The sequence below is a fragment of the Manis javanica genome, chromosome 4 (genome assembly GCF_040802235.1).
Source record: "Manis javanica isolate MJ-LG chromosome 4, MJ_LKY, whole genome shotgun sequence".
Taxonomy (NCBI): Eukaryota; Metazoa; Chordata; class Mammalia; order Pholidota; family Manidae; genus Manis; species Manis javanica.
In genome coordinates, this window is record NC_133159.1 from 168,430,959 (window position 1) to 168,457,494 (window position 26,536).

A 26,536-nucleotide genomic window follows, 5' to 3' on the forward strand; every position below is an offset into this window, starting at 1 on the left:
TCTAGTGAAACAGAAATGAGCAAGTGTCTGCAAACTGGAGAAAAGGTGATTTTTGCTATAACAGCAAAGATCATAGCTGAGCTGTATTCCAGTGTTTTGTGGAAGGTAGAACTTGTGAGTGAGAAAATCGGGTATTTAACTGAGGAGATTCCTATGTACAGTGTTGAAAGAGAAGCTTATTTCCTTCCTAGCCAATAGGAATAGAGATTGGATTATACTAGCAAAGATACTACCATTTTCAACTGAAGGTGACCAAAAAAAAAAAAGGAAAGGCTGTTTGATTTCTTAGGTCCTACAGGACTGGACCACAGAGTTATTCAGCTGTAAATGTGTGTTAATCAAAAAAAGCAAAGAACCCTGAAGGCAAGTTCAGAAATCATCAAGGCTACCACCTGGGTTTCAAGAGACCACATGACCTCTGACTGAAGTGGGTCTGCATATAAGTGGACCCACATAGTTCAAACCTGCATTGTTCAAGGATTAACTATACTATTAACAATCACTCAAAAAAAATGCCTACCTATAATCTAACAAAAGTACTGGATTTATATGTTGTAAACTATACAATATAATCAAAGCTTTTACAGAAGATCTAAATAGATATTCCCAGTTCATGGATTGGAAGACTCAACATAGTAAAGTTGTCAATTATCCCCAAATGGTTATAAAGGTTTAATGTAATTCCTATCAAAATCCCATCAAGATTTCTTTATAAATATAGACAAGGCTATTCTAAAATTTATATGGAAAATCAAAACAAAAAGCAAAAACAATTATGAAAAAGAATAGAATTAGTCTTCATGATTTCAAAACTTACTCTATAGCTTTAGTAATTAATTTTTCATAGTATTGGCAAAGAGACATGTTAAGCACATATACTAATAGAATAGAAAAAGGAATATAGAAATAGACCTATGCAAATTTGTCCAACTGATTTTTGAGGAAGATGTAAAAACAATTCGATGGGTGAAAGCCTTTTCAAGAAATGGTGCCAGAGCAATTAGACATTCACAGCACCAGAAAACCCCAACAAACCTTGACCTAAATCTCACACTTTATATAAAAATCAACTTATAAAGGATCACAGACTGAAGTATGAAATGTAAAACTGTTGAGATTATCAGAAAAAATATAAAATCTTTGAGATGTGTAGGTCTAGGCAAAGACTTAACACCAAAAACAATATCCATAAAAGGAAACGTTAATAAGATTTTATTAAATTAATTTTGCTCTGCAAAAAACTTAAGAGATTAAAAAGACAGTTCTGGACGTATTTCTACAGGGAAAATACTTGCAAACCACTTATCTGACAAAGAACTAGTATCTAGAATATATAAAGAATTCTCAAAACTCAACAGTAAAATAAGCACATCCGACTAGAAGATGACCAAAAGACATGAAGAATTTAAAGATGGCAAATAAGCACAGGAGAAGATTTTCATTACCATTAGTCATTAGGGAAGTCTAAATTAACAGCCAGTGAGATACTACTACTTGCCTGTTACAATAGCTAACATAAAAAATTCTGATAACATCAAATGTTCGCATGGATACCAAGAGACTGAATTTCTTACATTGTTGGTGTGAATGTAAAATTGTGCAGCCATTCCAGAAAACAGTTCAGCAATTTATTAACTAAATCTGTAATGATGATACAACCCAGCAATTACACTCTTGGACTTTTATTTCAGAAAAATTAAAACATATGTTCAGTTCACACAAAAACCTATATGCAAATGTTAACTGCAGCTTTATTCACATAACCAAAACCTGAAAACAATCCAGTTTCTTCCAACAGGTGAATGGTTAAACTGTGGTACATCCAAAATACTGAATAATATAAAGGAATGAGCTGTTGCTACAACCCTGCATGACTCTCCAGAGGATTATGCCGAGTAAATAAAGCCAATCCCAAAAGTTATATACTATATGATTCTATTTATATGACATTCTTGAAATGGCAAAATTGTAGAAAAGGATTAGTGGCTGCCAGGGGTTAAGGAGGGGTTGGGGGTGGTAAAAATGTGGGTTTGGTTATGGAAGAGCAACATAGGAAACCCTGTGGGGAAGGAAATGTTCTGCATCTTGACTGTATCTAATGTAAATATCCCAGTTGTGATATTGTGTTATAGTTTTATAAGGAGTGACCACTGGGGGAAACTGGGTAAAGAGTATACAGAATTTCTCTGTATTCTTATAACTGCATGTGAATCTACAGTGATCTCAAAATAAAACAATTAAGAATCACGTAATGTTTTTGCTGCGTGGGATATGACAGATGTCCTAGTTTTGTGCCTACTCCAAGCCCTCAGAATGATTGCTCAGTTGCTCATCTTCAGTGGTTCCCTGTTGCCTCTATCTAGAGCATTCCATTTAATGATTGCTGTAACCCTAATAAGTGCCATTATTCCCTCTTGAAAGGTTCTGTAAAGGAACCTGAGGTCTGTGAGGTCCACTGACCTGCAACAGGCAACTCAGGTGTTCTCAGTGTTCTCAGACTCTAAAGACCATGCTCTAAACCACCATCGAGATACAGAAGTTCACATTTTAATTAAAGTAGGGAAAGACCTGGCAATGAGAAATAAAATGCCTCGGGTATTCAGAGGACTCAAATCAGTCAGGAGTAAGTCTAATTATAGGTCTCCACCCACCCCATGTTGCTTTGATGGCCCTACCCGAAGGCAATTCTCTCCAGGGGGCTTTTCCACATTTTCCAATCCAGGGACATACATCTTGCCTCCTCTTCCCAGACTTCAGAGCCTCTGGTCCAGTGCAATCCACACATCAGTCATCCTCAAGGAGATGTCTATGGAAGACAACAAACATATGTATGGAAAACATCCATCCTACGTAGCAATGTCAGAGTATTATTCCAGGAGCTCAGAGGAGCCAGGTGCCAGTCCAGGGGAGAGGGTAGAGCAGGGAGAAACTTCCAGGGGTAACAGGTCAAAACTGTGGGTCCACAGAACCTTGTCATCACACAGAGCTCAAGCACAGAGTGTGGGACAATGGAGAGATTGGTGAGGGGCCAATGGCATTGTCTAATTACCTGAGAGAGCGTTAAAAACGCCACTCCAAAATACAGCTCATGTGCAGCAAGGGCACCCTGCTGGCTCCCACATCCTGGGTGGTGGGGGCTGGGGCACAGGCTCTGCTCTCCTGTAGCTCCCTGCCCAGTATGAGGTTAAGGCTGGACTAAACAGCAACAGAAAAGGCTATGGCTTGGAGATACATGCTGAAGGAGTCACAGATGGGACAGCTTATGGAAAGTGCTGAAAATCCATGCAAAGGAGTTTGGTTTGTATTTTGAAGATAATAATCTATTGGTGGATTTTTAAGGAGAAGTGGTTAACAAGATCAGATTTGTTATTTTCATAGGTCATTGGGATTTGTCCCAATAATATCCTTCATAGCAAAAGAAAGTCCCAAATCACAGGTTGCATTCTGTTGTCCTATCTCCTTAGTCACCTTTAATCTGAAATGCTTTCTCCATGCTTTCATTGTCACTCATGAACTTGACATTTTTGAAGGGTAGGGCCTGGCTGGTTATTTTGCAGAATGTCTCTCGATTTGGGTTTGTCTGATGTTTCCTCATAATTTTATTCAGGTTCTGCATTTTGACTGAAATGATGAAGTGATACTGTGACCCTTTTAGTGCATCATATTAGATGATGTCAATAGGTCCCATTAATTATGGTGCTAATGCAGACCACTTGGTGAAGATGGTGCCTGTCAAGTATCTTCAATGGAAAGCTATGATTTTTCCCTTGTAATTTATAAATTCTCTCTTGTGTTAAAGTTATTTTGAGACCATTGTAAACACGTTGTTATGCCTCAATTTTTTACCCTTATTTTTAGTAAAAATCAATGACTTTTGCCTGTATCAATTATTGCTATGATGTTTGCCAAATGGCAATTTTCTGCTTCCATTATTTCTTTGATATTGACCAATTGGCTTTCTTCTGTAAGGCAGAAATTTCCCTACTCCTCCATGTATTTTTTAAATTGAGGCACATATACTGAAAGATACAAATGTTATCATACAGCTTGATGAATCTTGACATGTGTACACTCATGTAATCATTACCCAGATCAAGATATACATTCTCACTAATTTTTTCCCTTCACCTATTTCACCCATCTCCTCCCCTCCCCCCACTCCCCATCCTGGTAACCACCAATCTGTTCTCTGTGTTTATGAGTCTATTTCAGTTTAGTTTGCTTGTTTATTTGTTTTGTTTTTTAGATTCCACATGTAAATGAAGTAATATAATATTTGTCTTTGACTTATTTCACTTAGCATAATACCTTGTAGGTCCATCCATGTTGTCACAAATGGCATTTCATTCTTTTTTATGACTAACGTTCCTTGTATATACGTACCACTTCTTTTTTATCCATTCATCTATTTGTGGACATTTAGGTAGTTTCCGTATTTTGGCTATTGTAAATAATGCTGCAGCAATATAGGGGTGCATGTATCTTTTTAGACTAGTGATTTTCTCCTTTGTATAAACCCAGAAGTGGAATTGCTGTATCATATGGTATTTTTCAGTCTTTTGAGAAGCCTCCATACTGCTTTCCATAGTGGTTGCACCAATTTGCAGTCCCACAGCAGTGTATGAGAATTCCCTTTTCTTCCCATCCTTGCCAACACTTGCCATTTCTTGTTGGTATTAGCCATTCTGACTGGGGTGAAGTGATGTCTCATTGTGGTTTTGGTTTATATTTGCCTGACTATTAGTGATGCTGAGCATCTTTTCATGTATGTCTGCTTTGGAAAAATGTCTATTCAGTTCCTCTGCCCATTTTTTAACTGGATTATTTGTCTTTTTGGTGTTGTGCTGTTTAAATTCTTTATATATTTTGGGTGTTAGCCCCTTATTAGATATATCATTAGCAAATATGTTCTCTTATATAGTAGGTTGACTTTTCATTTTTTTAATGGTTTCCTTTGCTGTGCAGAAGCTTTTTAGTTTGATATAATCCCACTTATTTTTAAAAAATTTTTGTTTCCCTTGCCTGGGGAGACATATCCAGAAAAGAGTTTACTGCCTATATTTTCTTCTAGGAGTTTTATGATTTCAGGTCTTATATTTAGGACTTTAATATGTTTTGAATTTATTTTTGTGTATTTTATGTAAGACAGGGATTCAGTTTCATTCTTTTGCATGTAGCTCTCCAGTTTCCCAGGACCATTTATTGAAGACTGTCTTTTTCCTATTGTATATTTTTGCCTCCTTTGTTATATATTAATTGACCACATAGGCATGGGTTTATTTCTGGGCTCTTCCCACTGTTTCATTGGTCTACGTATCTGTTCTTGTGCTAGTACCATATTGTTTTGATGACTGTAGCTTTGTAGTATAGTCTGAAATCAGGGAGTGTGATACATACCTCCAGCTTTGTTTTTTCTCAGGATTCAGGGTCTTTTGTGATTCCATATGAATTTTACGATTATTTGCTTTAGTTCAGTGAAAAATGCCCTTGGTATTTTGATAGGGTTTACATTGGACTTGTAGACTGCTTTTGGGCAGTATCACCAAATTAACAATATTCTTCCTATCCACAAGCATGGGATAGCTTTCCATTTACTTGTGTCTTCTTCAGTTCTTTCATCAATGTCTATAGTTTTCAAAGTATAGGCCTTTCACCTCCTTGGTTACATTTATTCCTATTCTTTTTGATGCAATTGTAAACGGGATTGATTTCTTAATTTCTCTTTCTGTTAGCTCATTATTTGTATATAGAAACAAAACAGATTTCTGTATATTGATTTTGTATCCTGCAATTTTACTGAATTCATTTATTCTAGCAGGTTTTTAGTGGAGTCTTTAGGGTTTTGTATACATAGTATCATGCTGCCTGATTGCTAAGGCTAGGACTTCCAGTGCTATTACAATAAAGTGGGGAGAGTGGGCATCCTTGTCCTATTTCTGATCATAGGGAAAAGCATTCAGCTTTTTGCCATTGAGTAGGATGTTGGCCATGGGTTTGTTATATATTGCCTTGATTATGTTGAAATATGTTCCCTCTATACCCACTTTGTTGAGAGTTTTTATCATAAATGGATATTGAATTTTGTCAAATGCTGTTTCAGTATCTATTCAGATGACCATATGGTTTTTATTCTTCCTTTTATTAGTGTGGTGCATCATATTGCTTTGTGGCTATTGAATGATCTTTGCATCCCTGGAATAATCCTACTTGGTTGTGAATCATCCTTTTCATGTATTTTTGAATTCAGTTTGTTAATATTTTGTTGTGGATTTTTGCATCTATGTTCATCAGGGATATTGGTCTATAATTTCCTTGTTTTGTAGTGTCTTTGGTTTTGGTATCAAGGTGATATTTTTCTCATAGAATAAATTCGGAAGCTTTCTGTCCTTTTTTTTTTTTTTGGAATAGCTTGAGAAGAATGGGTATGAACACTCCACTAAGTGTTTGTTAAAATTCTCCTGTGAAGCTATCTGCTCCTGCACTTTTGATGTTGGGAATTTTCTGATTATTGATTCAATTTCATTACTAGTAATTGGCCTGTTCAGATTTTCTATTTCTTCCTGATTCAGTCTTTAAGAGAGTGCATGATTCTAGAAGTTATCCATTTCATCTATGTTGTACAATTCGTTGGCACATAGTTTTTCATAGTAATCTTTTATATTTGTATTTCTGTGTGTCAGTTGTAACTTCTCTTTCCTGATTTTTTTTTTGAGTCCTCCTTTTTTTGTCAAGAGTCTAAATAATAGTTTATCAGTTTTGTTTATCTTTTCAAAGAACCAGCTCTTAGTTTCATTGATCCTTTGTATTTTTTTTTTTAGTTTCTGTTTCATTTGTTTCCACTCTGATCTTTATTATTTCCTTCTTTCTACTAACTTTGGGTTTTCTTTGTTCTTTTTTTCTAGTTCCTTAATTTAAATTGCTTATTTCAGATTTTTCTTGTTTTTTTGAGGTAGGTCGGTAACGCTATATACTTCCCCTTTTACTTTCTGGGATGCTTTTACTGAATCCCAAAGATTTTGTATTGTGTGTTTCTATTTTCATAATTCTCCAAATACTTATTGATTTTCTCTTTAATTTCTTTTTTGGCCTATTGGTTGTTAAATAGAATGCTGTTTGGTCTCCACATGTTTGTGTTTTTTTCTAGTTTTTTTCCTGTAATTGATTTCTAGTTTCATACTGTTGTGGTCAGAAAAGATGCTTGGTATGATTTCAATCTTCCTAAATATATTAAGTCTTGTTTTGTTACTTAACATGTGATCTATCCTGGAGAATATTCCATGTGTACATGGAAAGAATGAGTATTGTGCTGTTTTTAGATTTAATGTTCTGCTTCTATTAGGTCCATTTGGCCTAATGTGTCATTCACAGCCATTATTTCTTTATTAATTTTCTGTCTGGAAGAACTATTCACCAATGTGAGTGGCATATTAAAGTCCCCTACTATCACTATATTACTGTCCGTTTTCCCTTCATGTCTGTTAATGTTTGCTCTGTGTATTTAGGTAGTCCTCTCTGGGGTGCATAGATATTTACAATTGTTATATCTTCTTGCTGGATGGAGCCCTTGATCATTACATAGTATCCTTCTTTGTCTCTTTTCAGTCTTTGTTTCATTTAAAGTCTATTTTGTCTGATATAAGTACTGTTACTCCAGCTTTTTTTCATTTCTATTTGCATACAATGTCTTTTACCATCCCTTCAGTGTCACTGTGTGTGTGTCTTAAGGTCTGAAGTGAATCTCTTGTAGGCAGCATATAGATGGGTCTTGTTTATTTATCCATTCAGTCACCCTATGTCTTTTTAAATTTTTTATTAAGGTATCATTGATATAAACTCCTATGAAGGTTTCACAAGCAAAACAATGTGGTTATTACAGTCACCCTTATTATTGAGTCCCCCCCATACCCCATTACAGTCACTGTCCATCAGTGTAGTAAGATGCCACAGAGTCACTATTTGTCTTCTCTGAGCTACACTGTCTCCCTGTGACCCCACACACACCATGTGCACCAATCATGATACCCCACAATCTCCTTCTCCCTCCCTCTCCACCCGCCCTCCCCAACCACTCCCCTTTGGCAACCACTAGTCCCTTCTTGGAGTCTGTGAGTCTGCTGCTATTTTGTTCCTTCAGATTCGTTTTGTTGTTATACTCCACAAATGAGGGAAATCATTTGGCATTTGTCTTTCTCTGCCTGACTTATTTCACTGAGCATAATACTCCCTAGCTCCATCCATGTTGTTGCAAATGGTAGGATTTGTTTCTTTCTTATGGCTGAATAGTATTCCATTGTGTATATGTACCACCTCTTCTTTATCCATTCATCTACTTAGGTTGCTTCCATATCTTGGCTATTGTAAAAAATGCTGCGATAAACATAGGGGTGCATATGTCTTTTTGAATCTGAGAAGTTGTTTTCTATGGGTAAATTCCTAGGAGTGGAATTCCTGGGTCAAATGGTATTTCTATTTTTAGTTTTTTGAGGAACCTCCATATTGCTTTCCACAATGGTTGAACTAGTTTACATTCGCCCCAGCAGTGTAGGAGGGTTCCCATTTCTCCGCATCCTCGTCAGCATTTGTTGTTCCTAGTCTTTTTGTTGTTGGCCATCCTAACTGGTGTGAGGTGATACCTCATTGGGGTTTTAATTTGCATTTCCCTGATTATTAGCCATGTGGAACATCTTTTCACGTGCCTTGTTGGCCATCTAAATTTCTTCTTTGGAGAAGTGCCTGTTCATATCCTCTGTCTGTTTTTTAATCACCCTGTGTCTTTTGATTGGAGCATTTAGTCCATTTACATTTAAAGTAATTACTGTTAGGTATATACTTATTGCCATTTTGTTAAACATTTTCAGGGTGTTTTTGTAATTCTTCTCTAGTCCTTTCTTCTCTCTCTTCCCTTGTGCATGGCTTTCTTTAAAGTTATGGTTGAATTCCTTTCCCTTTATCATGTTTCTATCATAGGCTTTTTGTTTGTGGTTACCATGTGATTTATATATATCTTACATATATAGCAGTTTGTTAAGTTGATAGTTGCTTACATTTGAATGTATCCTAACAGCACTATGTTTTTAACTCTCCCTCCTCCAAGTTTTATGTATATAAAGTCTTCTTTAACACCTTTTATTTAGTGATTTCCTTAACTGATTTTTAGTAGTAGATGATTTTACTTTTAACCTTCATAATAGCTTTTGATCCATTACCTTTGCTATTTGTTTGCTTTTACCAGTGAAATTTTTTCTTTTCATAATTTTCTTGCTTCTAGTTGTGGACTTTTCCTCTTAGAGAAGTCTCTTTAACATTTCTTATAAGGTTGGTTAATGGTGAACTTCTTTAATCTGCATGTATTTGAAAAGCTCTTTATCTCTCCTTCAGTTCTGAATGATAACATTGCTACATAGAGTATTCTTGGTTATAGGTATTTCCCCTTTCAGCAGTCAAAGTATATCATGCCATTCCCTTCTGGGCTGTAGAGTTTCCACTGAAAAATCAGCTGATAGACCTATTTTGTAGGTAATTCGTTTTTCTCTTGCTGCTTTTAAGATTCTCTTTTGTCTTTGATCTTTGACATTTTAATTAAGATGTTATGGATCTCCTTGGATACATCTTATTTGGGTTCATGGACCTAGATGTCTGTTTTCTTATCTAGGTTAGGAAAGTTTTCAGCTATTATTCAGCTATTATTTCTTTAAATAAGTTTTCCACCCCTTTGTCTTTCTCATATCCTTCTGGGACTCCTGGAATGTGAATGTTAGGACGTTTGATGTTGTCTCAGAGCTCCCTCAAGCTATCTTCATTTCTTTTTATTCTCCTTTCATTCTGCTGTTCAGCTTGAGTGCTTTCCATTACTCTGTCTTCCAGACTGCTGATGTATTCTGCATCCCCTAATCTGCTGTTGAATTCCTCTACTGTTTTTTTTATTTTATTCATTGTATTTTTCATCTCTGGTTCTTTTTCCTATCTCTTTGTAGAGGTTCTCACTGAATTCATCCACTCTTCTCTCAAAACTGGTGAACATCAGTATAACCATTACTTTAAACTCTTTGTTATGTGGATTGCTTAACTGTTTCATTTAGTTCTTTCTCTGAAATATTGTTATATTCTTGTGTTTCAAGCATATCCCTATGTGTTCTCATTTTGTTTGATTTTGTGTTTGTTCCTATAGGCTAGCTGAAAGGGCTCCCTCTCCCAGTCTTTAAGGCATGGCCTTGAGTAAGAACATCCTTTCAGTAGACTGCATGTGTCTGGAGGTCTTGTCTGGCTGGCTGGCTGGAGGCTGGGTGGGCATGGACTGGGTTGTCCCAGTGTTGGGGCTACCAGAGAATGGGCTGGGGGCCTCCTGTGTGATGGCCAGCCAAGGCCATACTAGCAGGGTGGCTGGTGTCAAAGCAGCATAGTCTGGGGACCTCCTGGGTTGACAAGAGGCTGGTGACATTTCTGGTGGGGTGACTGGAAGCTGAGGGGCATGGTCTGGGGGTCCCAGGTTGGCACCAGGCTATGGCCATGCACACAGGGTGGCCAGGGATGGAAGGGGCACAGGCAGGGTGACTCCATGTGAGTGTCACTCTACTGCCATGTTAGTGGGGCTGCTGTATCTCTGATAGCCATGTTTGGGTGTAGGCAGGGGCTGGGAGGCCACCTCTGTCATGTCTGGACCTGATGTGTTCACCCTGACTCTGCTCCTGTCCACACTATAAATGTGGGCAGGGAACAAACAGTGTTGTTCACTCTGCTCCCATCTCTGCTAGGAGTGTGTGTGTGTTGGGGGGAAGGTAAACAATTGCACTCACCCTGCTCCCATTCACACTGGCAGTGTCTGGGAGGAATGCTAACAGTGGCACTCGCCAGCATCTCAGGCACCGGAGAGAGTTCCCACAGTAATCCTGCCATTTGGTGGCTGCGCTTAAACCCTCCAGCCTATGGCTTTCTGTGCCCTGGGGAGGTGAGTCTGCACTCTGGTATTTCAGCAATATGCCTCTCTACTGCAGGGCTACACTGGGCGTGGGGCTCCATTACCATGTCTCCATCTCTCCTGATGTTTTTTAAGTAATCTTTTTATCCCTTGTTTTACAGATGGTGTTCACTCAGGCTTGTTCTTCAGGATGAATTGCTCAAAGTGTAGGTATTGTTTTGGTGTGTACACGAGGGGAGGTGGGCTCAGACTCTTTCTACACCACCATCTTGGACCCAGTTCCTCCATGTATTTATTTACACACATGTGCCTGCACATATACTTGTGTATTCTTATTTTATTCAATGACTTTCTTGACTTTTAATCCTTCTGCATCATATTTTAGATGTTTCTCTTATAATCAGCATATAGCTAGATTTCTTTTTTCCAGAATGACTTTCTAACCTTTAAACACTTTTATTCACTTATACAAATTGTGAAAATAGTATACATGGATTTGCTTCTACAAAAAAATGAAGATATGTAGGTCTACAAGTACTGGTGTACAAAATTATCTAAGATGTAGTCTTAAGGGAAAAAAACAAATGGCAGGAAAGTATGTACAGAACCCATCTGTTGGAAGAAAGAATATATATACATATATTTCCATAGTCATAAAAATTTCTGGAAGGTTACATAAGATGTAGGTTAAAATTTTAAGGAGCTGGGCTGGGGGTGCTACTTAATAGTTTTGTGTATTATCTGAATTTTAACATGTGTGGACAGATAATCTTTTTAATTAAGGTATCATTGATATACAATCTTATGAAGGTTTCACATGAGTAACATTGTGGTTTCAACATTCACCCATATCATCAAGTCCCCTCCAAAACCCCATTGCAATCACTGTCCATCAGCATAGTAAGAAGCTATAGTCATTACGGGTCTTCTCCGTGCTGTACTGCTTTCCCCATGACCTACCTATACTGTGATTGCTAATTATAATTCCCCTTAATCCTTTTCTCCCTCCCTCCCCTCTCACCCTCCCACACCCCTCCCCTTTGGTAACTGCTAGTCCCTTCTTGGAGTCTGTGAGTCTGCTGCTGTTTTGTTCCTTCAGTTTTGCTTTGTTGTTATACTCCACAAATGGGTGAAATCATTTGGTACTTTTCTTTTCTCTGCCTGGCTTATTTCACTGAGCATAATATCCTCTAACTCCATCCATGTTGTTGCAAATGGTAGGATTTGTTTTCTTTTTATGGCTGAATAATATTCCATTGTGTATATGTACCACATCTTCTTTATCCATTCATCTACTGATGGACACTTAGGTTGCTTCCATTTCTTGGCTATTGTAAATAGTGCTGTGATAAACATAGGGGTGCATATGTCTTTCTGAATCAGGGATCTTGTTTTCTTCAGGTAGATTCCTAGGAATGGAATTACTGGGTCAAATGGTATTTCTATTATGAGTTTTTTGAGGAACCTCCATACTGCTTTCCACAATGGTTGAACTAATTTACATTCCCACCAGCAGTGTAGGAGGGTTCCCCTTTCTCCACATCCTTGCCCACATTTGTCATTCTTTGTCTTTTCGATGGTGGCCATCCTTACTGGTATGAGGTGATATCTCATTGTGGTTTTAATTTGCATTTCCCTGATAATGAGCGATGTGGAGAATTTTTTCATGTGCCTGATGGCCATCTGAATTTCTTCTTTGAAGAAGTGTCTGTTAGATCCTCCACCCATTTTTTAATCAGGTTATTGCTTTTTGTTTGTTCAGGCATGTGAGCTCTTTATGTATTTTGGATGTTAACCCCTTATTGGATATGTTGTTTATGAATATATTCTCCCATACTGTAGGATGCCTTTTTGTTCTGCTGATGGTGTCCTTTGCTGTAGAGAAGCTTTTTAGTTTGATGTAGTCCCATTTGTTCACTTTTATTTTTTTTCCCTTGTCTGAGGAGACTTGTTCAGGAAAAAGTTGCTCATGTTTATTATGTTCAAGAGGTTTTTGCCTGTTTTCCTTTTTGTTGTTGTTGTTAATATTTATTTATTTATTGGTATTTTTTTATTAACCTATGATTGATATACACTTATGAAGGTTTCACATGAAAAAACAATGTGGTTACTACATTTACCCATATTATTAAGTCCCCACCCATACATACCCAAATGCAGTCACTGCCCATCAGTGTAGTAAGATGCCACAGATCCACTGTGTCCCTTTTCTGTGATACACTGTTCTCCCCGTGATCCCCCACACCATGTGTACTAAACATAATACCCCTCAGTCCCCTTCTCCCTCCCTCCCAACCCCCTCTTCCCCCTTTTGGTAACCACTAGTTCCTTCTTGGAGTCTCTGAGTCTGCTGCTATTTTGTTCCTTTAGTTTTGCTTCATTGTTTTACTCCACAAATGAAGAAAATCATTTGGCATTTGTCTTACTCCTCCTGGCTTATTTCACTGAGCATAATGTCCTCTAGCTCCATCCATGTTGTTGCAAATGATAGGATTTGTTTCTTTCTTATGGCTGAATAATATTCCATTGTGTCTATGTACCACATCTTCTTTATCCATTCATCTACTGATGGACACTTAGGTTGCTTCCATATCTTGGCTATTGTAAAAAGTGCTGCAATAAACGTAGGGGTGCATATGTCTTTTTGAATCTGAGAAGTTGTATTCTTTGGGTAATTCCAAGGAGTGGGATTCCTGGGTCAAATGGTATTTCTATTTTTAGTTTTTTGAGGAACCTCCACATTGCTTTCCACAATGGTTGAGCTAGCTTACATTCCCACCAGCAGTGTAGGAGGGTTCCCCTTTCTCCACATCCTCACCAACATTTGTTGTTGTTAGTCTTTCTGATGCTGGCCATCCTACTGGTGTGAGGTGATATCTCATTGTGGTTTTAATTTGCATTTCCCTGATGATTAGTGATGTGGAGCATCTTTTCATGTGCCTATTGGCCATCTGAATTTCTTCTCTGAAGAACTGTCTCTTCATATCCTCTGCCCATTTGTTAATCAGGTTATTTGCTTTTTGGGTGTTGAGGTGTGTAAGTTCTTTATATATTTTGGATGTTAACCCCCTGTCAGATATGTCATTTACAAATATATTCTCCCATACTGTAGAATGCCTTTTTGTTCTGTGGATGGTGTCCTTTGCTGTACAGAAATTTTTTAGTTTGACGTAGTCCCATGAGTTCATTTTTGCTTTTGTTTCCCTTGCTCAAGGAGATGCATTCAGGAAGAAGTTGCTCATGCTTATATTCAGGAGATGTTTGCCTATGTTGTCTTCTAAGAGTTTTATGATTTCATGATTTGTATTCAAGTCTTCGATCCATTTCAAGTTTACTTTAGTGTATGGGGTTAAACAATAATCCAGTTTCATTCTCTTGCATGTAGCTGTCCAGTTTTGCCAACACCAGTTGTTGAAGAGGCTATCATTTCCCCATTGTATTTCCATGGCTCCTTTATCATATATTAATTGACCATATATGTATGGGTTTATATCTGGGCTCTTTATTCTGTTCCACTGATCTATGGATCTGTTCTTGTGCCAGTACCAAATTGTTTTGATTACTGTGGCTTTGTAGTAGAGCTTGAAGTCAGGGAGCATAACCCCCCCAGCTTTATTCTTCCTTCTCAGGATTGCTTTGGCTATTCAGGGCCTTTGTCCTTCCATACAAATTTTAGAACTATTTGTTCTAGTTCACTCAAGAATGCTGTTGGTATTTTGATAGGGATTGCATTGGATCTATGGATTGCTTTAGGCAAGATGGCCATTTTGATAATATTAATTATTCCTATCAATGAGCACAGGATTTGTTTCCATTTATTGGTGTCTTCTTTAATTTCTCTCATGAGTGTCTTATAGTTTTCAGAGTAAAGGTCGTTTACCTCCTTGGTGAGTATTATTCCTAGGTATTTTATTCTTTTTGATGCAGTTGTAAATGGAGTTGTTTAACTGATTTTTCTTTCTGTTAGTTCACTGTTAATATATAGGAATGCAACATATTTCTGTGTATTAATTTTGTATCCTGCAACTTTGCTGAATTCAGTTATTCTAATTGTTTTTGGTTGGATTCTTTAGGGTTTTTTATGTATAATCTGTCATCTGCAAACAGTGACAGTCTAACTTCTTCCTTTCTAATCTGGACGCCTTTTATTTCTTTGTGTTGCAGATATTCTTTTATAATTTAAAGTCTTAATGTCTGCTTACTAGAAACTCACAGCAGAAAATGGAGCCTGATGAACACAGTACTGCATATTACCTGAGGTTATTAGAGAAAAGCCTTGGCAGAGTGTTGCAAAAGCAGCATGAGAAATCAGGGGAGGCTCCCAGGAGAAGATGTCAGAGTATAGTACTAAAGTGAGACATGCTGGCTTCATGGAAAGAATGTAGGCACTGGAATTAAGCAGGCCTGGATTTTAGTCTGTTTAACTACTTATTAGCTGTGCGACCATCATCAAATTCTGCAAGTCCCATGGGATTGTTGGGAGGGTTAGAAATTATAATGCATGTGTACAGCACCAAAATAGTTGCCAGCATGAACATTCCATATATTTTCAAAGAATGAGAAGGTGTTAAGCAAGGGAAGAAGTGTGGCCGAGGAGGAGGAATAGCACGTGTTTACTGGGCCCATGCTGTGGGGGCTGGTCTGGTGGAGTGGAAGCAGACCTGGGGACAGCTCAAGAAGAACACTGTGTTCCATGTAAGAAGTTTGGTTTGTGTTTTGAAGACAAGAGGGCATCTGTTGAAGGATTTTAAGTACAAATGGTTTCAAGATCAAGTTTGTCATGTTGAAAGGTCATTGGCCACACACTGGCATAAGAGGGGCTAAAAGTGGAATTAGAAAGGCCAGTTAGAATGTTGCGGTGATCCAGAAGGGAAATGAAGAAGAGGCGACATGAAACACTTAGTTAAAAAGGAGGTAGAATCTCTAGACCTTAGTACCTATTGGATGTGAGAGTTGAAAAGGAGAAAGACCTAGTATCTTCATCTCGAGCACTGTGTGTGTGGTGGTGGGTGCAGAGAGACAAGAAGAGGAGGAGATCTGGAGGAAAGAAGAGTCCAGCTTTAGGTATGTGAAGCGTCAGGTATCTTCGGGCTGTACAAGTGGTAACTTAGTAAACCACTGGATATGTTAGGCTGGACTCAGAAGAGAAAGTCTGTGCTGGAGTCAAACCCTACTTTGTTAGTGTAAGAGGGGGATGGATGGCCAGAACAGACCGTGGCTATTTTGGGTAATGATTAAGCATGACAGGGTATGGACTTGGTAGATTACTTGTTCTTAAGGTTCTAAACAGAAGACAGATTAAAAGTTTCACTATCAAATGTTTGGGAATTAGTGTTGATATTTGTACAACTTTCAGACTATTAAAGACCAATTAATTGTACACTTTAAAAGGGTTGATTTTATGTGAATTATATCTTAAAAATAACAAAAATATTAACTAAGTGAATGAATAAAAAAAAAGTTTCATTATCAACAACGATCAAGGCCTAAGGGGGTATGAGAGGTTTGAGGATGACACCATGAGGCTATTGCTGTTATAATAACACAATAATTTTAGATGTCTCCAGCAAAGCCTCAATTGTTTGTGCTTCCAAGGGGAGCTATTAATATGACAACTGTTGAAACACATTTGGCAAGTGGCAGACGTCACCTGAAACTGACAAGTACATTATTTGTTCTGCTTAGAGATCTAAAGGTAGGGACTGGAGAGTAGTTGATAAAGGCTATTAAATCAGGTGAAAATCCTGAGTATAATATTTGAAAGCTCATGTTCAACACTTTGAGTGTGGTTCACCTTGGTTCATATGAGAAGAATTCGTTGAAGTGATCAGAGCTTTATTAAAGAAAATCAAAGAATCTGGATTTTTGTCTTCACAACACCTGATGTAACTGAAAGGGATGCCTAAGGTCCTTGCTGTGAGCTGCTTTCTTCCCGTGGGGTTTTTCAGCCTGGGTCCCTAGGTGAGGGACTGCATGGTCCATGGAGCCCTACAGACGGTTTGCGCAGTATGAGGTGAGAATGGGTTTGTGTGCATTTTCTGGGGAGAAAGTCCCCCAAACCACTACTGTAGCAATTGATGTTATTCTTTCTCTGACTTCCGTCTTTTTTCCCCTTTTAACTATTTCCCCATTTTCTTCTTTCTTGTCTAGGCCTTGGGCTTAGCAGACTGTGGAAGGAATTGCTTTCCCCATGGTCTAGTCCTGGCCATCCACATATGGTCAAAATGACTTGACTTGTGGTCTAGGACAATGATTTCAAGTATCCTCACCTCTTTTTTTGAAAATAAATGCATAAAAGAGCCTCCTCCAATCTTTTTGTTTTATCAAGCAAAATCTTGCATGGAGGTTCAGCTTAGAAAATGAATTTAAAATATAAAGAGCAGCTCTGTGTGTACCAAAGTGGGGAAGCCTGGTCCCCACCCGCCAGGCTACTCCATGGATGTATGTTTGAGGAATATTTGAAAACCACTGGTGTAAAGCAGGGCTTCAGGATGGTGACCAAGAGGACAACTCCACGAGAGTCCCTCCAGGGGAGCAGCATTACTGAAGGCACCGAGGAGCACAAGATATTTCTTCTGCTAGGCGTGAAAGATTTTCCCAATGGGGTGGCTCTTGAGGAGAGAAAGGAAGCGGACTCTGGACGTCCTGGTGAGTTTAGTAGTGGAATATGATGTGAGTGAAGCTGATGTTGCAGGCCTGACAGCCTCATCAGTTTGATCAGCTCTATTTCATGCCCATCAGCACACTCCAAGTTGCAGTTAGACTGCTCTCCAGAGTGGGATATTCAGAGCAGGAGAGTTAATCGAGCTGTGTGCAAATCCATCTCTTATGCTGGGGAAAACAAACAAAAGCAAAACCGGATATATGACTTGTCAGTTACAAAAAGTGGGTCCTTTTGTATACATGCAACTTCAGATGGCTCCTGGGTAGCTAAGGAATCATTAGGAAATAATGTCAAATAAAGTCAGTAGTCCCTGTTCCATTTTAGCCCTTTATTGACCACGTGTAATAAGTACATAATTATCGTTAGTCTTCTTTGTCTCCTTCTTGTGGCAAAGGAGGGGCCGACCAGACAGTCTTGAAGGATTTAAAGTAGTTGTGGCTGCTCTACTAGGAGGAGAAGCGCTGTTGCCCCGTTGCTTGCTTCCCGAGCCTTAGGTGAGTGCAGCTCCTCGTGCCAGGCTGTTCTGGGTAACTGGGATATTCCTACTCCCCTGGGCTTTGGTGCCCACATACAGATCTAGTTCCCACGCCTCCCCATCCAGTTTGGGGATGGATTCTCCTAATACCTGGCCAAGGTTCTCTCTGGGGTCGGGTCTTCCGACGCTGCCTTACTTAATGCTCCTCCCCATGCTCTGCTCCCTCCTCTGCCCGAGGGTTTTGTCACCTGCCTGGACTTGTCCCACCTAGCTCTCTGTCCTGGCCTCTCCCCGCCACCTCTCTGCTCTCCTGGGCAAATGTCCTCACTCCATTAGAGGAGCACAAACTGAAGAAAGAATCCCTTGGAGAGGCCATGCCTTTATTCCAGCGATGATGCCATTGTCCAGTAATTTATTTGTAACTCTTCTCTTAAAGCCTGTATCACGTTGTTTAGAGTCATCTTCAGCGACTTTATTTCAGGGATTGATTTTTTTCAAATGGCCAGACATTATTCAGGGTCATGCACGGTAATGAAGATGGTGATCAAACATGACACTACGATTTGTGTCGCTGAAGTAATAAGATTGATTTTCTTTCGTAATTTGTAGTGTGGGCTCCACAAGAAATTCCACTAGGCTGCAAGCATGAGGGCAGGGGCTGTATTTGTTCTGTTCAGCCCTTTATGTTCAGCTTGGAAGACTATAGGTGCTTCATAAATAATTGTAGAGTGAATGAGTAGGAGGTCTTCAAAGAATGTCTGGAGCAGAAGCAGTGTCATCTGAACAAAGAGATGACCTGTCAGGGTGATGTTAGAGGACTCCACTGGCCTAGCACAGAAATCCTGAAACACGCATTCCTCTCCCCTTATTTCTTATGCTCATGTGGGAATAGACAGCTGACAAATCGCAAGCCCAGAGAGTGAATAACAATTAAATCAGAAATGTAAACCTTGGGATCATCTACATGTTGAAGCCATGTGTGCAGATGTTCCCAAGGGACCAGCTGGGGCGGCTGAAGGTCAGTACCATGTGTCTAAGTCTTTCCATTATAAATCATTATTACCAGAAAATTTTTTAAAAATGTTTTCAAGTACAGCTCAGTGCTTTAGATAGATTTGTTTTTCTCTTCATGTGGTAGAATCACATCTGGGCATTGGTGTTAGATATATTTCATCTAAAAATAGTATTTATCCAATTTACTGTCACTTGAGAGAGAATTTTTTTTTTTTGAGGCTGACTCCACCAGTAATTCTCCGCAGTCTTTCTTTCATGGCTCACTGCCATTTAATATAAAAAAATCGAGGTATCAGGTTTGTGTGTGTGTGTGTGGAAGTACAATGAAATAATTATTTTTATAGACTAAGAAAAAAAATGACAGTTGCCTTCTCTTCTCCTTTCCTTCATTTCTTCTTTAAAGCCCTGACTGATTTTCCCGGTTGTGTTGTTACGCTCTGAACTCAGCACTGGTATGAACGCTTGTCAGGCTTTCCTTAGTAATTCCTCCAGGGCCACAGTACACAAATTGGGGGATTTTTGTCTGTCTGCTTTCAGACTGTCTCCTTCTTACTGTCATTGTGTCTTCTCATCAACCCATTTGGAGTGTAGAAAGAAAGGAGGAGAGAAATGAGATAGAAGTCGAGAATAAGAGATGAGGGAAAACAGAGTGGTGGGGTTAAAGCCCCACGTTTGCAGAACCCTTGGAGCAGCCTGCACACATTTAAAGGCAGAAGCTGGAATGAAATCGGAATAAAGAAAAATCAGCTCGCCGTTCCTCCTAGCTAAGGCACTGACATTAGGAAAACGAGAGTTGGCTCTGGAAGGGACTGGTTGTAAATAAGGAAGCACTCATCAATCCCAATTCCACATTTGTCAAGGTCCTTGGTGGTTCTGAAAAGACTTATCTTCAGGGACAGGACTCAGACCTTTCTTGCTTTGTGACACCTGTCCTGTCTCCCTACAGAGAACTCCGGCTTCTGCCCTTTTTCTCTGAAAGCACGCCTGCTCCTATATCCCTCCCGCTCCGTCCCTTCCCCTCCCCCTTGACCGATGGCATCATTACTGTCATCAGTGTGACAGTGATGATTTCTGTTTTCCCTTTCAGCATGCCTTCCAATCAGAGTGAATAGGTCTGACCTCTCATTGTTAGACGTGTCGTCCCTCACCTGTCAAAGTGGCTTCCCTGGTCTCCGTTCGCGGAGCACATGCGTGGCCTTCCTTTCCATGCTGAGGGCAAGAGTTTGCCTCACTCCATTCATGTCGTCCACTCTTCTGGTTTGTGACCTGCCGTAGTAGTATGTGAAACCTAACAGGGCACAGAGGTGTCAGGGCTACAGCCTGAGTTGTGCAACTGAGCCACAGGGGCTGAGCTGCACAATGATTCAGTCCAGGCCCTTGGTATTGTCAGGACCATGCCTTGAGCAAGGGTGCCAATTGCGGATATGCCCATTAGGCTGAGCTGAAACGCATCTGTTCAGAAGATTCTCTTCCAATCCATTAACCCGGGGGCCTTCCATTTCCTAAGCATGTCCAGCCTGTAAAAACATTTGCAATATCAACCCTGAGATTAGACCTGTTGAATAGTTTTCATTTTGTGAAGTATTTTTACAGATTTTTCTTTAGATACATCTCGGCATAAATGAAGCAACAGACTTAATATTTTAAGAGGAGACTCTCATTTGAATGCAGTTATTTGCAACCTTCATTTCTCAACTATAAAAATTTAACAGATATGTGAGTATCATGGGTGGAATTAAAGTAATTTTTACCACCCACAAGAGTTCATTAGTGAAATAAGGAAAAGTATTTAATGGATTTGTGCTTGGTGTGCCTAAAATTATTTCACCATAACAAAAGGTCTTGAAAGACTAAGAAAAAGAATGATGACAATTAAATTGCCTATCTGAACAGTATTACTGTATAGAAGGAAAACAGTCTTAAAATAGCTCACCATTGTAGAGCTGAAAAAGATGGAGAAATCCATGAAGGAAGCACAAAGGTGTTGCAAACAGGATGAAAATCTTTTTAAAAATACCAACATGGTACTTGCTCTGCCTGCACAGACTCCCAGATTTTTACCATTTTTCATGCTTCCATTTCATTTCTGTGGGGGTGTAACTTGCTTGTTAGACTCCTAAGAAAGCTCTGTTTCTCTGCTCTTCATTCTGTACAGTATGGCTTCTTATTCTTCACATTTTGAAACCTACAAATGAAGAATTTGATACTTTCTATTAAAAAAAAAAAGGCCGACAGGGCAGAGAAATAGAAGGGACTGTTTAACAAATAAGCCTGCCCAGCCCTTGAAGAGCGCTTCTTCTGTGTAATGTCAGAGGGAGAAGGGATCTAGTCTGACACTATTGCAGATGAAGACAGTGACGCCCAGAGACAGTAAGTGATTTGCTCAATGGCGCACAGCCAGTTAGTGCCAGGGAAGCAGAGAATGCAGCCTAGGGCCCTATCTCATGACAGCTGACTCTCAAACAGCACTGGGGTTAGCAGCGCTGACTCCCTGTAGTTAAAAAGCCATGTCTAACTTTTGACTCCCCAAAACTTAACTGCTAATAGCCTACTGTTGGTTTAATGTTAGTAAATGATAAAACAGACTAGTATCTACATACAGTTTATGCATTCAGGATGTACATTTTCTTAATTATTTCTAGGTGATATGATTCACTAGTGAATTTTTTCAATTTGTCACATATTTCCCCAAAATTTTCAATATACTTATCAAAAAAAATATCCATGGATAAGTGGGCCTGCATTGTTCAAGTCTCAACTGTATAGTGCCTGAACACAGGTCATCACTTATCTACTTGATAAAGGCTTGCCAGGACTTCAGTATGGGAGTTACTAGTCTTTATTAATGTATCCAACTGGAAGAAGACAGTTCCTTTTAAATGTCCTCTAATGCAGATTTTTCACAGATATTTCAATGCTGTATTTGCTCTCCATCCTGAGCCCGGGTGGTTTGAAGATGTTCTGTTGTAGAGCCCTCTGCAAGCCGGGGGTAGTTGCCAGCCTTGGTGTGATAGGTTAGAGAAAGGTGACCTGCCTCAGCAAGGTGGTTCTGGGATCCTCTCTGTCCCATGAGGCTGTTTGTCTAAGATTTACCTCCCTCTGCTCCTCTTGACCCTGAAAGGAAAAAGTGGGGAATGAAACCCAAATTTCTTTTTTCATTATTTGGTAACATTGGGCCCAGACAACTCTATTTTACTTTTCTGGTTTTCCAGCTGCTTATGTTTTTATTGTCTTAACTTAAAAATATTTTAAAAATGACAAATAGTTGTCTTACGGAAGGTCAAGGGGTAGGGTATGAAATCTAGAATTCTGTGTGTGTCCCACTATTTTGCTCTAATAATTTGGTGCTTAAGTCTGTGCTGGGCATTTAGGGCGTAAAGGGTGGGCTGAAACAACAATACACAAGCACGAGGGTCTCAACACTTAGATTTTTGGCTGGGGGAAACAAATGCAACAGAAACCACTAGACATTACAGGCGGGTCACTGATAATAACCATATGGCTGGCCCTAGGTCACTCGGTAAAGTGCGCAGTGGCCAGTCTCCTGCCTGCCTGTCTGTGGTGGTTCCTTCTTCCCTCATCAGGCAGCTCACCCCGATGCAGGGAAGGGATGGCAGGGCTGCAGCCAGGGCGAGGCTGTGGGGCAGCTGCCCTGGGCACACATTGAAGGGGGCACCAAAAACTCATAATCAAGATTAATATTTTAATCCAAAAAATCTACGATGAAAAAAATATCAAAAATTTAAATAAAAAGAACCAGTATTACTGATGTTTCTTTTTGCCTTAGGTTCTAATATGGCCCAGCATGGCATTCAGAGTTAATATCCAGAAATAATATAGAATGAATGTGTGTGTGTATGTGTGAGAAAGAGAGAGAGAGAGAGAGAGAGAAAACAGTAAATTATACAAGCTAGAAAAAACCTTGGTTTCCAAAGGCTAACCCAATCAGTTTCACAGGTGAGGAAACTGAGAAGTTACATGTTTTACGTCAAGTCAATCCCAGATACCTTTAAAAACACTGACTCCCAGGTCTCTTGCCCACCACTCCCATGGATTGTTGCACAATAGTGGCTTCCATGGCAGGGGAAACTTACCTCCCCCAAAAGGAGGCAAGTCCAATGAATTGGTTGAATTGAGGCATTTTAATGAGCCATCGATGGAGACAGAGCTTTTAAAATAAAGGTCCTAGAGCACATGCATAGTTTGCATTTAGATGTTTAGATCCGGTGCCTGTAAGCATTCCAGAAAAATAAAGCGTGGCTGGAGACCGAGCCACCACTTTTTTTTGGATGCCAGTGCTTCAGGGGGCCTAGGGATTGTTGGCGGGGAGGTGGTGTCTGGCCCAGCTGGCACCCCTAGAGCTCTGGCTAGGAAACCCCCCTGGCTTCAGCCAGCAGGGCAAATGCTCGCTTGCACTGTATCCCTGCCTTGTTCTTTGGCTCTGCTCACTGGCGGCCTTCCTGGCTTGGCCTTTTGTGACACTGGAGTGGTTTGACCTGAGGTTTGGGTTTGTGCTTTGGTTCTGGCTCAGCCCTTGCAGTGACCCAGGCCCGTTCACTGGAGATTGACAGTACGGTTCAGCGCCCAAGGGCCACTGGAGAAAATGTCCCATTGCCTCTCTTTGGCCTCGGTGAGTATGGACTCCCTCATGACTCGCGGGAAGGCTTGGAGGAGGGAAGGAGGGAAGGTATGGGAGTCCAGGTTCCTGACCCGGTTCTGCACCACTCATCTATCTCTCAGTCTACAGTAACTGTCAACATCCCATTTTTACAAGACTTAGAATACAGTCCAGGCATGTGGTGAGGAAAATCCCTGTCCTCTTGCTCCTTCCCCGTCCAGGCCAAGGGGGCCAAAGACTATCCAGTGTACACACAAGAGACTGAAGAAAGCAAAGGACAGCAGCACTTGTTCCAGATCCAGCTCTTCCTTTGTCCCCATGGATTCTGGCTGTGCTGCAGGTCCCACGGATGCTGGAGAGGTGGTCTAAGAGGTCAGGGGTCAGGTCAGGTTAAGGTGACCAACTCATCAGGGCTGCTTGGACTTTCCAGGTTTTAGCTCTGAAAGTACCAAGTCCCAGGAAACTGGCACATTGGTCATCCTGCCTCTAGTGTCTAGTAGCCAGTGGTTACTAGGCCACGTGGTGATCGCTAGAGTCATTATGGAAGTGGAGAGTTTGACTTTTTTTCAAGAATAGGATGGAACCCCAAGTGTGTAGGGTAAAGGGGCAGATGAACTTGCTTTTCAAGTTTGGGCATAGGAAATCCAGTAAAACCTGTCCTTCAGCCTCTGATAAGAATCAGATGCTTTTGGCCAGGGTCCTGCTGAAGTCTGCATTTCCAAAGCAGTTGGGCTGCAGGCTAGAGTATGCAGTGAGGACCCTGGATCATAAGTAAGCATTGATGGTGGCAAATCCTGGCATCGGATCTCTATCCCCATTGTGAGCGGGGAGAGGGAATGAAGGCAGGAGCGAGCATACCCAAACCCCCAGGGGTGGGGATTTCAGGATGATACCCCATCCTGTAAGACCAACCACAGAGTCTCTTTGCTGTAAACAGGCTGAACTTGTCCTTGGTACTCAGCTTCTCTCCAAGGCTGATGGAGACAGGTGAGCCCTCAACACGTGCATGGTGTGTAGCAGTCCCTCACCTGGACTTTGAGATGAAACAGGACAGGAAGGCAAGGGAGGGAATAAGAGTCGGCAAGCCCACCCACGTTACCTTTCCCCTCTGGTATGTGCTCACACACACAGCTCCAGCCTGTTGAAAGCATGGAGAGCTGTTATGAGAGGAATCACAAGTGTGAGGGCCTGGATGAACCAGAACAGAGCAAGTGTCTGAGTAGCAAAAGGGGTCCCAGTGCCCAGCAGCTCAGGTAAACGTTCAGTGTGTGGGGTCTCCCTGAGAGATGGTCTCTGGGCCAGAGGACTCAGACGTCTTAAAGCCTCTAGTAATAACCTCCGTCATATTGGAGTAAGCAGAGGCTGCAGAGCCTCCACAGAGGTCACATGACATAGAAGGATCTGCCAGGACTGTATGGCTGTGGGACGAGTAGGATGAAAGGGTGGGTAGGATTTAGAGAGAGATGGGGTAGAAGGAGGAACAAGCGATGAGGGGTGGTTGAGGCTCCAATCAGAAGGTTGGGGAGGTTTTGAGAGCCTGCATGGAAGCTGATAATAGTCTTTATTGCCTTCTAGTTATTGATATATCTAATGTCTCTAATTCTCCCTCCACTTTCAAATGACAAGATGCACGGACAGGGCTGTGTCTTATTCAACTCTGTATCCGTATAAGTGTTTAGCATCATATGTTAATGTCAATGTCCAAAGTGTGTAATGTCATAGATATTCAGGAAATGTTTCTAAAAAAACTGAAGTGGAATTTAAGCACCGATGTATTAAAGTTTAGGTCATATATCTTGGGATAAAGAGTGGCCACCATAAATGTGAAAATAAACCTAGTAAAGCAAACTGAAGTCCATTACCAGCTGTAGCAAGGAACATCAGGGTGCCCAAAATACAACTGTGGATTATTTCTATCATACATGTAGGCCATGCTGTTAAAGCTTTAATATAAATACTTAAGAATAAAAAGTATACAGACTTCCTCAAGATCATGTACATCATTTCAATTAATATAACTTTATCTCTTTTAAAATAGAACATGCAATCAGAATGTAAATCAGGATGACCAGTTGGGTAAATTGGAAGGGCCTGCAGCCCCCTGCTCTGAGGCAGGCTGGTTCCATACTAGGGATAGCCCATCTTTAGTGAGGGAGCTGTTGATTGCTGGCTGAAGCATTTGGGGAGGACTTGGGTCAATCCTCAGTGTGTGCATAGCTTCTTTTTCTCTTTGGTCCAGTTTTTACTTCTTCTCCCACTTCTATTCCCCCTTTACTCTCCCTTTTGTCTTCCTATGTTTAAAGAGACTAATTGTCTGCAGGCCTGCCCCCTTCTAGGGACATCTGTGCACAAATCTGCCTGCCCTTTCTCTACTATCTCACTCTCCCATGACATCTGCGGCAGGTTCCCACCCTTCCTGATACCTGATCTTTCCACTTTCCTTGAGATCCACGAGCTCTTATAACTGTCACCCTCTTACACGAGCTCATCTAAGTAGATTTCTGTTCTTGCAACAGAAGGTGTCCTGAGCCCCTTCCTCCTCCTCCCTCTGTTGTTAGTGGACCTGCTAGTGGCACCCCGAGGAATTGTTCAGCTTCCACAGAATCACCCAGGACATAAAAGGGTCCTGCATAAAACCAACCTGCCTGCTATGAAAGCATCAGAACGTTTCAAAATGGGTAGACAGTTGAATTTTCTTTTTATTGGAATGTTTCAGCTACTTGCGGAAAGGCTCTTGGGCTACATGGAAGCGTCTTGTTAAGACCATTACGTGAGTTTTGTTGTGCTAAACAAGGAGGATTCACACTGATATTGCCACTAAGCCCCGCAATCTGTGGTAGGTTTAGCTGG